This window comes from Diabrotica undecimpunctata, chromosome 8 (genome assembly GCF_040954645.1).
Source record: "Diabrotica undecimpunctata isolate CICGRU chromosome 8, icDiaUnde3, whole genome shotgun sequence".
In the NCBI taxonomy this organism is placed as follows: Eukaryota; Metazoa; Arthropoda; class Insecta; order Coleoptera; family Chrysomelidae; genus Diabrotica; species Diabrotica undecimpunctata.
The window spans coordinates 2845308-2863367 of NC_092810.1; the positions used below are offsets into that span (position 1 = coordinate 2845308).

Here is an 18060-nt window from a genome sequence, read left to right on the forward strand (position 1 = left end):
TTGAAAGACAGTTGGTGTTTTCGCGATAACACAAGCTGTCTTTGGTTTGTGATTGGTCAGATTATGTGAAAATTTTAAGATGAGTGAAATAGTCTAAATAATGCTCAGACATCAGACAAGATTAGAGGCAGTCGGTATTTGGAATGTGTAAAGTTTGCGATTCGATGATGCAAACTTTTTATCAATCAGCGGGTATTGTGACTTTGGCCTGAAAAGAGTTTACGTAATATTATCACATCCGGATATATTGCCGATTCATAACTATAAACACACGAAAGAGTAAACGACGTTTTGGGGAGTGTGTTCGATTTTAATTCGTAAACAATTCTCTGTAATTGTTTATGTATTAATATTGTACCTATAAATCACACCACTAAAGTTTTATTTTTGTATAATAAACACTTCCAGTATTGGTCGATTATTTTCATAATTTTCTGAATTCATTATCATAATAATCTCCTGTCTTAGCTCCTAACTTATATATATATATATATATATATATATATATATATATATATATATATATATATATATATATATATAATCGAACAACTCTCTACCCTAAGGTGTGAGGTTAGCTCCTAACTTTAAAAAATCAAAATGGCATTCTGTATGAAACCCATCTTCCTACCACCATATACGATAATAAACCTATTTCCTTTTAAAATGTTTTTGAACAATCCTTTGCCACTGTCATCTGTCCAGCTATTTGGCGTAGTGTGTCCTGCATGTAACATTGACTTACCTTCGCTTCTGTAATATTTAATTTTGTCCAAATATTTAATGCGTAGAGCACGAATATCATTCCGTTCAATTAATACACGTCGATTATCTTTCGTTTTCTTCCATTTAAATCCCAAATCTTTCACAATTCTGTAGAGAAAACTCACACTTCCAGTCCACTCGTACACCCCTTCAAGCCTTTTCTGCAAAAGCTTCAATGATACACGACAACGTTCAGTCTCATGAAAATGATGAATGGTACTTCTAACGAACTGTTTGTCATACTCTCTCAAGTCTGACACGGTTGCTTTCCTTTTAGCAAGTGTTGTAGCAGGAAATTTTAGTGTATTATTTGACTCTGCATTTGTTAACATACCCGCTTGTTGAATAATCCTTTCTACTGTACGTAAAGATACTCCAGTAGCTTCACTCACACGTTGTTTAATACTGGTTCGATTATCTTCAGGAAATAGTATTTGCATATATTTAAATACATTGTAAACTATTCCATTGGATTCTGGTGTCAATCTGATCTGTTTACTCGTACTACACTTAACCATCTCCGTTCTACAAAGTAGTTCTAATATGCGTGGTAGCACCTTTCTTGTTGAGACTCGACAACATAATGAGACTAAATTACGAACTCGTTTGAAATCCAGTGACTGGAAATTCTCGGAAATAATTCTTATCAGTTCTTTGTATGTCCTTAACGGGTCATTAAGGAGTCATTATTAATGACTTTTTAATTACGGTTTTAAGATAACTGATCATCATCATCATCAGTGGTGCTAGAGCTCTAGTTGAGCCTTGACCTTCCCCAGTCTATTTCGCCAGTCGTTTCTGTTCATCGCCAACCGTTGCCAATTTGCCGCGCCGATTTTCCTTGCGTCCTCGTCCACACCGTCCCTCCATCTCAGTCGTGGTCTGCCTCTACTCCTATTTCCCACTAGTACCGATAATAGAGTTCGTCTGGGTGGGTAATTTTCATTTGCTCTTGACACATGTCCAGCCCATCTAAGCCTACCTATTTTTATGAAGGATATTACATCTCTACCATTTACTATTTTTTTATACTTCTCGTACAATTCGAAATTATATCGCCTTCTCCAAATACCATTCTCACAGAATGCGCCCATTATTCTTCTTAGTATCTTCCTTTCGAAGACGAGCAGAAGATTTGCGTCTGTTTTGGAGATGGTCCATGTTTCTGACCCATATGTCAGCACTGGTAGGATGAGTGTTCTATATATTATTAGTTTGGTTTTCTGGCTTAAATTTCTGTTTTTTAGCTGCTTGCTTAGTCCAAAATAACATTTGTTTGCTAGCAGTACCCTCCGTTTTACTTCTTCAGATGTGTCATTATCGTTTGTTATGAGAGAACCCAAATATGTAAACTTATTTACTACCTCAAAATTATATTGGTCTATACTGAAGTTTTCTTCGGCGTTTCTAGCTCTATCTCTGTTATTTGGAATAGATGCTAACATTTTGGTTTTTTCCTCGTTTATTTTAAGGCCCATATTTTGTGCGGCTGTCAAGAAGGTGGAAGTCATCTCTTTAAGTCCTCGTGTAGTACGTGTGATCAAATCCAGATCGTCAGCGTAAGCCATAATCTGCGTTGATTTATTAAAGATTGTTCCCCTATTGTGTAACTCGGCATCTCTTATAGTCTTTTCTAGCGCAATATTAAAGAGAAGGCACGCCAGCGCGTCTCCCTGCCGTAACCCTGCATATGTTTCAAACGCTTGTGACATATCGCCATGTATTTGCACTCTGCAGATCACTTTACTCATAGTTGTTTTTACGAGCCTTATTAATTTATGGGGAATGTTAAGTTCATTCATGGCTTCGTATAATTTACCTCTTAGGACGCTATCCTACGCTGACTTAAAGTCCACAAAGAGATGGAACGTGTCAATATTAAATTCATTGGTTTTTTCTAAGATTTGACGTAGCACAAAAATCTGGTCAATTGTTGACCTACCTGGCCTAAAACCGCTTTGATACTCACCAAGGATTTCTTCCACGTACGTACTTAAACGGCTGTATAGGGTGTTGGAGAATATTTTGTACATTGTATTCAGAAGAGTTATACCCCTATAATTTTTACATTCCAACAAATCTCCCTTTTTGTGCAGTGGACATATGATTCCAGTGCACCATTCCTCTGGCATTTGTTCTTCTTCCCAGACTTTGACTATTATGTTGTGAATTTGGTGCATAATGCTGTTACCTCCATGTTTGATGAGCTCTGCGGGGATACAATCCACTCCTGGGGACTTGCTATTTTTGAGTCGTGTGATTGCGTCTTTCACTTCAAATATTGAAGGAGGTTCTACGTGAGTGTTATTTCTTGGTTTTTGGGGTGACGCATGATTTTCCACTTCGGTACCAAGTAGTTCTTTGAAGTGCTCAACCCATCTGCTTTGTACTGCGTCAGCGGTATTGACTATATGTCCATTTTTGTCTCTACACATCGTCAGCCGTGGTTTAAATTCTTTTCTTGTCTTATTTAGGATATTATAGAACTTTCTAGTTTCATTTTGCCCCTTTAATGATTGAAGCTCTTGCATAATCTGGTTTTCGAAGGTCCGCTTTTTCCTTTGATGTATGCGTTTTTCCTCCTTCCTAAGATCTTTGTACATTTGCTCCTTATCCCGTGTTCTTCTTTGTTGCATAAGTTTATATGCATAATTTTTTCTTTTAGTGATATCTTCACATTCATCGTCGAACCAACTGTTGCGTGGAGTGGATTCTTCTGATACTAAATTAGAAATTAACTTTTACCAAACTTTATAGAGTATCAATCATTAAAGATGGTATTCTAACAAACAAAAAGTTTGGTATCTATAAAACAATCTGTGTAGAATCAAACTCCATTTATTATTTAAGTGAGTAATAATTTTGTAATTAGTGCGATTTCAAATAATTTAATTTGTTTAATATTGCAACGCTACTGCATGGTCTGATCATAGATATTCTATTGTCTGCGCGATTATCTATTTCGTGTAAGGGCTCGCCACTTGATTTGAAATAAGCTGTTAGATCAGCTTTAATGGAAAATTTCTAGTTAATTGAAAACTACTTTATAAATAGTACGAAGAAATCTCTACCTATTGTAAATACCTAAGAATTCTTCACGACATTCCCATTTCTCCCACGACAGCCTTGTTAACGTACATTCGCAATTTAATTTCGTTCCAGATCCGCTACCAAATACAACAAAACTATTTTAAATCAGATTAGGCAAGTTTTGATGATCCAACTTCGGTCGACATACCCGTTGCGATTTAATTCACAGACCACTGCGGAGAACAATACCAAATTTAGTCTAAATAATGGAAAACGGCTACGGTTGCGATGGTTTACATTGCGGAAAATGGGGGAGAGTTGTCTGTCAAGATTTAATCTGGTGAACTCAAAATGTTAGAGTAAAATTAAATAAATAATAATATGAGATTTTATTTAGATATTTAACAGTATTATAATTTCACGAGAATCGGATAAGTGGCGACGAAGAATACTTCCGAGGGATTAATAGCTATTATTGCGAGTAATATACCTACTCCTTTTTAACAGCTCAGTTGCTATCAGCAAGTCCTCACGGACAATTCGTCTAAGAACTAGCAACCTCAGTGGAGTCTTAAGTTGCCATGTAATAAATTCCTACTGTAACTTAAACATCCCAAATTTTAATTATTAAAAATATAAGTTAATCATAAAACATTTAAAGGGTTTTTACCCATGCATTTAGTGGCTCTAAACATGTACATCCAGATAGTACTGATCATAGAATAATACAAGATCAATGCATAGAAATTGAATCCCTAGAACAGAAGTATGACACTTTTAACATACATTAAAAGATCAAAAACTTAACGGAAGGAAACGGATCACGGAGTCATAACTTAATACTAGACGAGCACAACAATCTGCTCTACGAAAATGAGAGAATACTTGAGAGATGGAGGCAATACATGGAATAATTATTCAAGGAAGAGCAAGAGAGACAGAAGTCAGTGTTTCTGGATGTTCAGGTCCAGAAATAACGCTCAGTGAAGTAACATATGCAATAAAAAGACTAAAAACCAACAAAGCACCTGGACCTGATAACATACAAGCTGAAATATTGAAACTATTTGAAAACAACCAACTCAAACTCCTAATGAGTCTACTGTTTGTTGTTTGTTTGTGTTTATATGACTGCGGAACGAGTCTACTGAACAAAATCTATGAAACTGCATAATTTCCTAAAGATTGGCTAGTTTCTACCTTCATCCCTTTCCCCAAAAAGGCAAATGCCACCAGATGCTCTGATTACAGAATCATAAGCTTAATGAACCATGCACTCAAAATCCTTCTTTTTGTTATTCACTCACGCATATGTAGAAAACTTGAAGAAAACATTAGCAGTGTTCAGTTTGGGTTTAGAAGCGGACTGGGAACGCGAGAGGCCCTATTTTCCATACAAGTATTGATAGAAAGAGCTCGAGACGTAAATTGCGAAGTCGATGCATGCTTTATAGACTTTGAAAAAGCATTTGACAAGGTGCAACATCAAAAATTACTTCAGATAATGAAAGAATCTAGTATTGATGACAAATATTTACGCCTAATTAAAAATTTATACTTACTGCAAAGGGCAACTGTACGAGTAGACAACGAAACCTCACAAGAATTCACAATAAAACGGGGAGTACGTCAGGGCTGCATTTTGTCACCGACGTTGTTCAATATTTACTCGGAAATGCTGTTCAGGCAAGCTATTGATGGTTTCAGAGAAGATATAAAAATCAATGGTGAAATCATAAGCAATTTAAGATATGTGGACGATACGGTTTTGATTGATGATAATGTGGAGGATCTGCAAACATTAATGGACCGTGTACTGGAAGCCTGTAACAGATATAGCATGAAATTAAATTGTAAGAAGACCAAAATTCTTGTAGTAAGTGAAAACGACGTAATACAGCATCAATTCACAGCTAATAATGAACCCTTAAAAATAATCCACAAAATTACATATCTTGGATGCAGCCTAAATAAGGAATGGGACCACTTACAGGAAATAAAATGTTGTATAGAAAAGGCGAGAGCTGTCTTCAATCGACTTGCGAAAATTTTATCTTGAGATGTGGAAGTCTTGAGATGCTATGTATTTTTTACCCTTTTATATAGAGTTGAAGCCTGGACCTTGACAGACGCAACATCAAAACGATTAGAAGCCTTCGAAATGTGGTTCTACCGCCGCATCCTCAGAATTTCCTTTATCCATCATGTTACAAACAACACCGTGATCCAACGTATGAATAAAGATCTCGAAATTATGCGTATCGTGAAAATCAGAAAGATGACATACTTAGGGTATGTGATGCGCAATGACAAGTATCAACTAATTCAACTAATTTTACAAGGCAAGAATTCAAAAGATCTCAAGAGCGTAGAAGGACATCGTGGTTGAAGAACATTAGACAGTGGACAGCAATGACTACCATACATCTATTTAGAGCAGCTGTCAACAAATGGTATTGATCAACGTGATTGCAAACATCCACAGAGGATCGGCACCAAAAGAAGAAGATAAAGAAATTTATAGCAGAAACGAATTGACCAACTCGCCCCTAACAGATTAAAATTATTTTATTTTTCAATTCGGTGGTGTATTTCGGGAAATCCGTATTATTTTCGCGGCGTAATGTTTTCATTGTTTTCAGCTTGAGTTGTTGTTTTTTTTATTAAGAGGATTTCGGTCGGAAACGTTAATTAAAAAAATACGAGGTAGAAAATGTTCAGAACTTTTTAAAAAACTTAAAAAACCATTTATAATCACTCAGTAAGTCCCAGACTTTGGGAAATTTTAGTGATTTAAAAAGTATGAACATTCAAACGATAGGTGCCAAACAATATTTAAAAACCATTTCTTCCTTTCCACAGTTTTTTGGGACAGAAAAAGAGTATTGCTAGTGGAGTTTCTGCCTCTTAATGAGACAATCAATGCAGCGTCTTATTGTGAGACATTGAAAAATCTGCGTCGTGTAATCCAGAACAAAAGACGTGGCAAGTTGAGTAAGGGTATCGTTTTGCTGCATGACAATGCCCGTCCACATGTGGCTAATCAGACCAATGATTTAATAATCATTTAAATGGGAAACTCTAGATCATCCTCCATACAGCCCTGATCTGGCGCCCAGCGACTACCATTTGTTCCAGCACTTGAAGAAACACCTGGGCGGTCAGCGTCTTCAAGACGATAACGAAGTCAAAACATTTGTGATGCAGTGGTTAACAAGTCAGGCGGCAGAATTTTATCAGGAGGGTATTCAAAAACTGGTGCCACGTTATGACAAGTGCCTCAATATTCACGAAAATTATATAGAAAAGTAGATTAAGGTACAGGCTTTCATGTAAAAATAAAATTATTGCCATATCTTTGCACGTCTTTTTTTAATTCCAAAACGGTACTTACTTAAAAAACACGCCTCGTATATATATATATATATATATATATATATATATGTATATATATATATATATATATATATATATATATATATATAATAAAAAATTATGTTTAAAATCTATCTAACAACTTGTCAAACCCAGATTAGGACAAAATTATCACAGTAGTACAATATCAATTTTCGATCGGAAAAATATTTATCATTGAACAAAACGCACATGCCACATAAAAAATAGACCAATACGTTCCAATAATATATATTTGCCAACTGTGGACACAGAATTAATTTAATATTCGCAATTTTATCGCCGGAAAATTGTTTTCCACAGTTAAAGCTCCGAACGGAATAATTCATGTCGGTGACGTTTCAATTATTTAAATATTTAAAATTATGTAGACCGAGCAAAAAATGCATTGGTTTGCAACATGTTCTTTGTTTGTGATGCAGAAATCATTATACATATATATATATATATATATATATATATATATATATATATATATATATATATATATATATATATAATGTTCAGAAATATTTCTGCGGTTAGTACAATTAAACCTAAAGCTAAGATTAATACTATTACAAGAATTGAAGAATTAATATTATTTTCAATAGACTTCCAGGTCGAACCGCTTTGATTATCATTGTGCCGAGCTTTCGACGTCCTATTCGATGTCTTCTTTAGGGCTTCTGAGCTCCTAGACATTAATTTATGCACTTCTGCTAAGCAGCAGGCAAGAAGAACGAAAAGAATAAAAAATAATTACAAAATTTTATGATTTTCAATTAATTTTGAAAATTTAGCCATACGTGAAAAACAATTGTAGAAACAGGTAAATTAAAAGATTAATAAATACATTTCAAACGAGGAAATTACAATCCATTAAGTAGATTCGAAGATACAGCCTTCTAAAAATAGCCAGTTTTTCGAAAATCACATTTTTTATCATTTGTAAACTGATAGTACTTTTGCCTGCATCTCAAGTTGCATAACAATTTAGGCGAAGGTATTTTTTTGACCGCCTAAAATTGAGCTTGAGCCCTTTTACCCTATATCTGAATCCAGTGGACCGATTTTAACTCACAAGATCTTATTTTTTTTTGTTATAATGTTTGTGATTTTTCAGGTTTGGCTCTGCGTTGAATATTGTCCTGGAGAATGGATTTATTCCACACTTATTCTATTAACTTTCTTTTAAAATTTATGATCAAATTTATAGAAGAAACTATCCATCACAGATTAACCAAATTATTCATAAAACATCTTGATTTTATTGTTTAACCTTAGAGAAATCACAGAATCGATTTACTTGTAGGCGGTACAGTAAATTTCTCACATAGATCCTCCCATAGTACTTTACTAATGTGCCAATTAGTTGATTTAAAACAGGTGGTACCTTTTCTCGATTAACTACATGACAAGGACTGCCTACATATCGTCCGATTCGTTACTCCTAATTAGAAATACCGAAACAATGATTCAGCACCAATACGTTCTAATAAAAACGAGTAGATTTTTGAGTACCTTATATATTTGTAATTTACTCATTTATTTTGGTTTCTATACTGTGATAATAATTATTGGAATTTAAACGCATTAGACATTGAGACATTTGTGCTATAAGTTGCCTATCAAAATTGAATTGACTTTGAATAAAATAATGCGTCACCCTAAAGTGCTAATCTGCTAAGTCCACTTTTAATATAAAATAATATTTTTGCATGGTTAGAAAGCTAGTTTGCTTTTTTCCATGAGCTGTTAACCAACCAACTCCTAATTATGCCAGAAATACCATCTGTTACCTGATACGAAAACCTGCTATCTGTAAGAATCTGGATTCGTAAAGGTAAATACTGCTAAGTCATCGGTGTCACGCCATTTCATGCCTAGACTCGCTACAGCACGGTCTCAAATTTTTGTCGAGAGTACATTAAAGAGATACAGATTCAAGTAGCATCATTGAATACCCAGCAAAGAGTAAGAAAAGAAAAAAAAAACGTTTTTAAGTGCACGAATCAACTTGGTTTGTACAAAAAAATAAACGATTACGGGATACAGGAAAAGGATATTTAGGCAAGAGAAAAAAAAAAAGAAAAATGGAACTATGAAGAACCAAGGGAACCTCGAGCTATGAAACCGAGATGCAAAAAGGGACAGCTGCTACAAAATGTCTGTCCTTGACAAAACAGGACAGACGTCAGATATTTGAAGCATTTTGGAAAATGATCTGGGGGGAAAAAGACATTTATAAACCGTCATATTGTTTCTCTAGCTCTCAAAACGACAAGAAATCGAAAAAAATCTAAGGAGACAAAAAGGGGATAAACGCTGCAAAATTTTTGCAATATTTTTTTGCAAAGTCAAAGACTAGAATCTTAGAATGTGTACAACCATGTTTTTGAATCCGCTAGAATCGGGAGATCGGGAGAAAAAACATTTCTGAAGCTCGCGCTCCAAGTATTTTAAACAAAAACTCTTTCGGACCAAAAAAACCATTTGATATGCGTCGTAAATGCTTAACTGAATTTTTAAAGAAATACCTATTAGCAGAATGGAAATCACAACAATCTCTCTATGAGTTCTATGTTAACGAGTGGTGCAAATTAAAAAAATTAACCTATCAATAATCACTGTTTCAAATCCCTTTGGAAATGAGAATTTTGCCTTGTTCTACCCGAAAAAGGATGAGTGTGAAAAATGCATCTGAAGAATAGAAGTATTTCGGAAGATAAAAATAAAGCACACATTTAAAGAAAAACAAAAGCCAGAGAAGAAAAGAAAAAGGACAAAAAGATGAGAAAGTATGTGTTTACAGCCGATTTACAAGAAGTGTTGGTGGCTCCATAATCAAACGTCAGTACGCTTTATCATAGAAAGCATAGAAAACATTTATAATACAAGCTGTGCTTCTACAATCTAATAAATAGTAATGTATTTAGTTATCTTTGTAATGAAGCCAAAGTGGTCTAAATGCCGAAGAATTTGCAAGTATTTGAGTATCATTTTTGGAAACCCACATTCTTCCTGAAATTGCTAAGCAAAAGAATAAGAATGGGGAGACTATTACTATTTTTACTGATGGCTGTAGCTATCAAAATCGCAATTGTGTTATGGCCAATGCCCTACTGAATGTAGCAATAAATCATAATATAACAATAGAACAGAAATTTCTTGAGCCTGGCCATACACAAATTGAAGTGGATTCTGCCCACTCGGTGATAGAACAAAAGCTAAAAGATGGGATAATAAACGTACCTACCGATTATGTCACCGACTGCCAGCAGGCAAGAAAGCTCCATATAATGTAACTTATTTAAGTTTTGACTTCTTTAAGAAATTCAATGCAGTTCAGTTTTTCAAAAGTATCCAACCGTGGAGGGTAAAGGGCGATGCAAAAGTTACCGATGTTCGTGCTATTCGATATTCACCCGAACGACAAATTCACTATAAGTTGCATTTTACATAAAAATGGACAATCTTCCTCAAAGACAATCACTACAAAATCTACACTCAGAAAGACGTAAAATAACCGCGCGAAAATATGAAGATCTATAAATTATTAAGAAGACTTTGCTCGTTGATTACACACACATGCACACATTTTACGATGATCTGCCCCATGAATAGTGAAAAAACGTTCCATTGTTACTTCCGATTAATGGTAGTAATCTACTTTTTGAATAACTTTGATTTACGACTTGGTTTTCGTTTTGGATTAATAAACTCATTTTATTTTAGAGCAACAAGATCTAGTTTTATTTCAAAAGATCCTTGAAAGCCTGTGAAGTCCATTTTTACTACGGCTTTTAAATGGCGAAAACCTGCTATCTCCAAAATTAGCACTTTTTAGCTAATAACCAGAATATATCTTGTAAATTTCATCAGCATGTTGTAAATTAAGACATTTCTAAATGATAAAGTTATTAGATTGATATTTTAAACAAAAAATTGTATTTTTACAACGTTTTTTTGCTCTCCTGTAAAATTAGTTAAAATGGACTTAACAGGTTAACACTTTAGGGTGACGAATGGTTACTGACTAGTTAAGTACGTTATTTTTACAATTTTTTTTGCTCTGAAGGTGACTTTTTGTAGCTTTGATAGTCCAAGCTGTAGAAACATAAATGATTTTGCGCATAATTAGTGAATTTTTGAAACCAGCACAGCGTTATGAAGGGCAATGCCTGTAGTATATCACGAAACCATTACGATATCGCTCTATATGACATACTCTTGCTACAAGTAAACAGATCTTATTACAATCACCTAATATATACACCATGTCTACCAGTCAAAATTCATTGATGAAAAATAATTAAAATTCAAGATGTCAAAACAATTTGATTTAAAACTGGATTGTTAATTTATGAAATATACCTTCATAGCGAACTTAATTTGAATGATATGAAAAATCATTTCAAACACCTTCTACAGTGAAAATAACAATTTCTGTAATTATTATATTAATTTTTTTGTGTGTTACTTTAAGATATTTGTAAATAGTAAAAAATAAATAAAAATAACAAATTTAATTAACGAAATATCCTTTTTCTACTACAATTTAATTAAAAAATTTGTGTTATGATTTACCCTGTATTAGATTTTCAAGATTATTAGCAAAATTAAACATTTAAATAAATTTTGAGAATCATTTAAAAACTAGGGTTACTACAAGTCGTTATTTTGTACCCCTTTTCAATTGTAGAGGGCGCTACACTCGTTTCGTTTTTTATTGAAATTTTATTATTAATTTTTTAATACATTCTCTAATGTAAAACAATTTATATTCTTGTAACGAGAAAGTAAGGCGGATTTTAAATTTACAATAAAATACAGAGTGTTTCAATAAAATAGAGATCTATGATAGGGTAGAATATTATGAAACACCCTGTATATTTATAACTAATTTTTAAATGTGAATCTTACAGCTACCACCAATTTTTGTAAATATATTTTTTTAATATTTCCTATAATAGCAGATATGACCAAGTTTGTTACAAAATTAGATCACTCTGTATATGGTGTTGGTGATTTTTTAAGTTCGCGTTGAATAATGTTGTTTTAAAAAAACTGTATTCTTGACGACATTTAGGCAAAGTGTCGCTTACCTCTTTTAGGTAAGATGATTTGTTCTGGACAACGGATTTATTCTACACCTATAACTTATTTTTAACTTTTTTTTGATTTCTTTATTTGTTTTAATGTTATTTTGATTTGTCCTTCATTTTGGCCTTAATTTCTTAAATCTGTGTTAATGGATTGAGCTTAATTTTAGTGATGGTTACTGTCTTATTCGTTTTGTCTATGTCAAAAAAAGATGCAACTTCCAGACGTAAAAACCTACTAGTTTAAACAGATATAATCCCAAACTTTTCGAAAATGTTGGTTTAATCAAGAAAAATACATTTACGGCAGGTTGGTTTCGGTGTCTGTTCAATTTTATTCGAGCGCTTGGTTATTTTCGCAGGAGATTTGATAAAAATTATTAAAGGTTAGTCATAACAGACTTTTCAGTGAATACAAATATTTTCAGGGCACTTGCACCTAGATGTAAATACGTAGATTTCATATGTTTTGCCAGAATCTGACTTGAAATGAAATGGATATTTTATTTTTATATGCATATATATTATATTTTTGAAAGTTCTGAGGATTATTAATCGAAATTAACGATTATTACTTGATAGTATAACCTGCAGGCTTCCTAAGGCTACCCTAGATTCCACCGAGAGAATTTAAATAAATGTTCCACATAATCTCTCTCTCTCTCTCTCTCTCTCTCTCTCTCTCTCTCTCTCTCTCTCGCAGTACTCTGTTTCCGATGAAATTAGTTTGCTTCTAGCTGGTGATATATACAGGGTGGTCCTTAAGTAATTGTACAAACAAAAACCGTAAATTCTACACTTTAAAATATTACGATTTAAGCCAAGTTGCTTTAATAAAATGTTGATATTAAGAAAGATACAGGGTGTTAAAGTGCAAATTTAAAATTCTATTTTTCGCTATAACTTTCATGTTTGTAAAGATTTATGCATAAAAATTTACAACTGGTTACTTTTAAATATCAGAAATTATAATTTGATGCACACTTTGATGTAGCTGATAGAGGGCGCCACATATGCCACATATGTGGCATAAATTTGCACTTAACTTTTTTGCTGTTTGAGTTACCTGTATTTTTGATAAAAAATATTAAGGATACATTATTTTAACAAAAAAAAGGTATACTTCTTAATAACTTCAAAACTTAACAGTTTTCGTGATAATCGCATTTTACAAATCAGCTGCATAATTCTGATTTAAGGCAATTACTCCAAGCAACGAAGGAAAAATAGACAAAAACATTAATAAATCTAAATTTTGGTATAAAATACCTTTAACTAAAGTCAATAGTTAACGAAATAATAAATAAAATAAATATATCAGCAGGATAATTAATAATAGGATTTGACAAAAACAGAATAATAGGGATTTTACATAAACCATTTTACGTTTTATGTTTAATTTAAGTCATAATCAAAACATTTTGTTTACAAACCAAATTAAGAAATAGTTAAACTAAATAACATAACTTTTTGTTATGTTATTTAGTTTAACTGTCCACTATTTTCTTTAATTCATTTGTCAATATATTACATAAAAGATCGTCTCATGTTAAATAGCATCATTGGTTCTAAAGAAACTGCTGCGGTATTTATTTCTTCCCATAGTTGGTTGCGAATGTTTATGGGATTCTTATAGACACGTTGTTTTAATACGCCCCATACACCAAAATCAAGCGGATTAAATTCTGGGCTGCGTGGTGGCTATAATGTATAATGGATGAATATATTCTTTTGGATACATATCCAAACCTTATGGTATATTATGGAACTACATCTTATGTGTGGCAGAGGTTAAACTGTGATGTATTTGATTCATTGGTTACTTATATAAACACGGAATAACCTATAGATGTCATTACTTATTTATATGATTACGTTACAGCTTACGAGTCACTATAATTACATCTCGAACAAATGGTCTATTATGATTAACTAACGAACTATTATTATGCTGAACTAAATTACCTGTTTGTTTATTATATTTATAACAATATCGGTTATTAGGCTAACGATGATATTTTTGTAAAAATGCTGAGTCTTTAAGGTTAGATTGGTAGCAAAATTATTATGAAACAAGACACGTATGTGTTATTCAATACCTGGGCTTTAGTTTCTAATTGTTGTAATAAAAATGGTTAAATAATTTACGTAATGAATGATAAGTATTCTTTTGGGATTTTTTATAAATTAAATAATTATATATTATAATTATAAATAATTATATCAATATCTCACCACATTGCAAAGGAATATGACTGCCACGTTAAATCCAACGTTCAGAACAGTTATATTTAAGTATGTTCTCACTGTCTTCTCTCTAGAATGTGGTGGTGTACCATCTTACATAAACCACATATTTTGGGTTTTCAGCATTTTACAATAGGGAAAAAGTAATACAACTCCAGTAAGTATAGAAACTTAAGAAGCGATATAAAAGGGAAAATGTAAGCATGATGACGGCCAACGTCTGAATATGGATACGGCACCTAAAGAAGAAGATGAAGAATATTTTCATGAGACATTTAGCAGCCATAACAAAAATTTTGTAATGTTACATTATCATCTTTGAGTTGTTGTAATAAGAATAAACTGTAAATTATGGTTATCTACAGGTATTCAGTGCTTCACCGCACAAATATTACAACTAAGAATTATTATGCAGCTGACTTATAAAATGCGAATATCTCGAAAACGGTTAAATTTTGAGGTTATCAACAAGTATACCTTTTCCTTGTAAAAATAATGTATCTTTAATATTTTCTAACACAAATAGAGCTAACTTTAAGAGCAAAAAAGTTAAGCGCAAATCTATGCCACACATGTGGCATATGTGGCGCCCTCTATCAGTTACATTAAAGTTTGTATAAAATTATAATTTATCCTGCTTCAAAGCATTTAAATATAAATTTTTGTCCAAAAATATTTACAAACATAAAAGTTATAGCGAAAAATAGAATTTAAAATTTCCACTTTAACACCCTGTATCTTTCTTAATATCAACATTTTATTAAAGCAAGTTGGCTTAAATCGTAATATTTTAAAGTGTAGAATTTACGGTTTTCGTTTGTACAATTACTTAAGGACCACCCTGTATAGCGAATTATTAGCTAATAGATTCATAAATTTAGGAAAAAATCTTTGCATTCTTCAGAATACCCACTTAGGTTATGTTATTTTTGTACACTTCCTCCGGTCTTCCTTCCACTTGTCTTTAATCGCAGTTCAAACTTGGCTATTTCTCAGTCAAATGTTTCTCTCTTCGTTCAGTCCGAATCCGAAGAGAATAATTTAAACTTACATGTTGACTATACCTAAGCTATTACATGAAGAGCTAAAAATATACTATACGTAGGCGGTTCGATAAGTACCTAGCCTCGCCGCCCGATGGCGCCACTATCTCAAAAGAAATCTACTATCCTGTAATATATTTGTAGTAGACGCTTGGATTCTGTGTACGGTGACTCTTTTCCTTCGATGGCAATCCTCAAAAATTAGTTTAGTTAATTAGTTTCAACGTAGTCGTACGTCGGTTTTTGATGAGCCACGCCCGGGTGCCCCGAAATCGGCTAGGCACGTGCTCCGAAGAAGGCGAAGACTGTCTTATCGGTCAGAAAGTTGATAGCCGTCATTTTATGGTATTCACAACTGGTATTCAGCTGGTAACTGAGTTACTAGCTGAAGTCTGTTTGAAGAGGTCTACCCTTCTGACGCTGGTACTCACGTGAGGCACGGTTATATGTTGCCTGAAGTTAAATCTAATAAGATACTAATCATCATTCATTTTTAACAACAACATGTACATTTTTTGGTAACTTCAATTTTTTGTAAAGGGTTGTACCCTAATATTTTGGTGGCTCAGGCATGTTAACCTGATGATGGAATTATTATTCCGAAAACGTTTGTGTTTATTTTGATGTAGCCCTTCTAAGGGTTTTTTAAATATACCTACATACAAAGATTTAAACCTCTTTTTATATCTATTTACGTGTTAAATGAAAACAATTATATTTTGAGTAGAAACAGTGTACATCTAAAATCCTCTACAACTCACAGACAAGTTCAAAATTATCCTGATAATAAAGCTAATTGTAGTAATTTTAGTAAATCTAATCATATAGAAAAACGGTATTTCAACCCAACTAATGAACACTTGCAATTAACCAATAATGAAACGTCTCTTGCCCAGAGTACCCAACAATACTCAAAGTAGTAGAAAAGCTCTCTTGCAACAAGCCATCATGGTGTAAAGATTTTGTTTTATATTAATAATATAATATATATTAATAATATACTTAATAATAAGTAAGTTCCTTAAAGAGGAAAATGTTGTGAACTAGTAATAGTAATGTATAATGATATTTGGCAACACTATGTCACTTCTCCATAATAGTCAGAACGTCATCAGATGCACACTATATACTTGTAAATGTACTTACTTCTAAGGTTGTGCTTGTTAATAAACAATTAAAAACTACTAAATATTTTAAAAATCCTACACACAATATAATTGAGAATATTTTTTATCGTATTATCGTAATAACAAATGAAAAAAGAACGGTTTGGGTCCAAAGCTATTAGATACCACTGGTATTTTCCGAATCTTCTGGAAGCCGGTCCTTTCACCACGTACAGCGCCGGTTTAAAAATAGAATCGATTTTGTTTTTGATGTTCATATGATGTACGAGTAACAAACTTTGTCTATTTACTTTTAGTAAAATAAACTGATGAAAATTTACAATTTAAAGAAAACAATTTATATAAAATAACCGAGTGGATACGTACTCAGCTAATTATAAAATTTTGTTTGACGGAATTTCATAAAAGTGGATCGGAGTTAGTGAGAAAGCTTAAAAGAAGGACTCAACGTTTGGGTGTTTATCTTTTGATAACCATAGTAAATTCAATTGTCTAATAGCGGTAACTGAGTTCTATTTATTTTAACTCGCTGAATCAGAATCTTCAAAAAGATAATCCGAATTATTGGGCAGAAATTTGTTATTAACAATTTCATTGTTTAAATGTTTGTAATTAATCAACTAATAAATCTAATACTAAACTGATATAGCCTTTTTTTAAATCACGTTTTATTTCTTAAAACAAAATCAAACCAAACAAACTGAAAAATTAAAATCGGTGTATTAGAAGCCAAGAAATAGTAAATTTACTATTTAAAAATAACAAATTATCGACTATATCAGACGTTTTTGCTTATAACTGTGCTTTTGTTTAATGTAAAAATATTTAAAGTACCTCGTTTTAAAGCTGTGATCATTAGCTTTAAAATTAAATTTGAAAAATTTAATTTGATTACTTTTTAACGAAGTTATAGAAGTTTAAAATATACAATATATGTAGCTGTAAAAATACAATCGGATTTGTTTATAACGATTTTTCGTTTGTATAAGATTAATACATTTGGCATCACGTTAATGGTCACTATAGTAATAGTTATTTATTGTACAAGACGATAAGATTGTACTTTGAGAGCGTTTTTTAGCGTCGAGACGTCAGTCGAGACGCTAATTATGCTCGAGAAGATAATGCGATTTTATCGTCGTGTGCAATACAACATTTTTTTCTATAGCAAGACTTCAAGTTCAGGTGAAAAATAGAATTTCAAAGAAAATTGTAATTTTTAGCACAAAAATCGCAATTGTGTTGCTCCGTTGCTAGGGATATGAATTACTCTGTCAACAAATGTCAAACAAATGTTACGTTTTGGTTTTTGCGGAGAATATTGTTGCGTTTTGTGTACAAAGTGAATAA

The 18060-nt window shown here is 32.6% G+C and overlaps 1 protein-coding gene across 2 annotated transcripts in view; it reads left to right on the plus strand.

Moving 5' to 3' along the window:
- Positions 1-18060, plus strand: part of LOC140449181 (A-type potassium channel modulatory protein KCNIP1) — a 253781-nt gene that overhangs the window by 38807 nt on the left and 196914 nt on the right. The window lies entirely within an intron of this gene.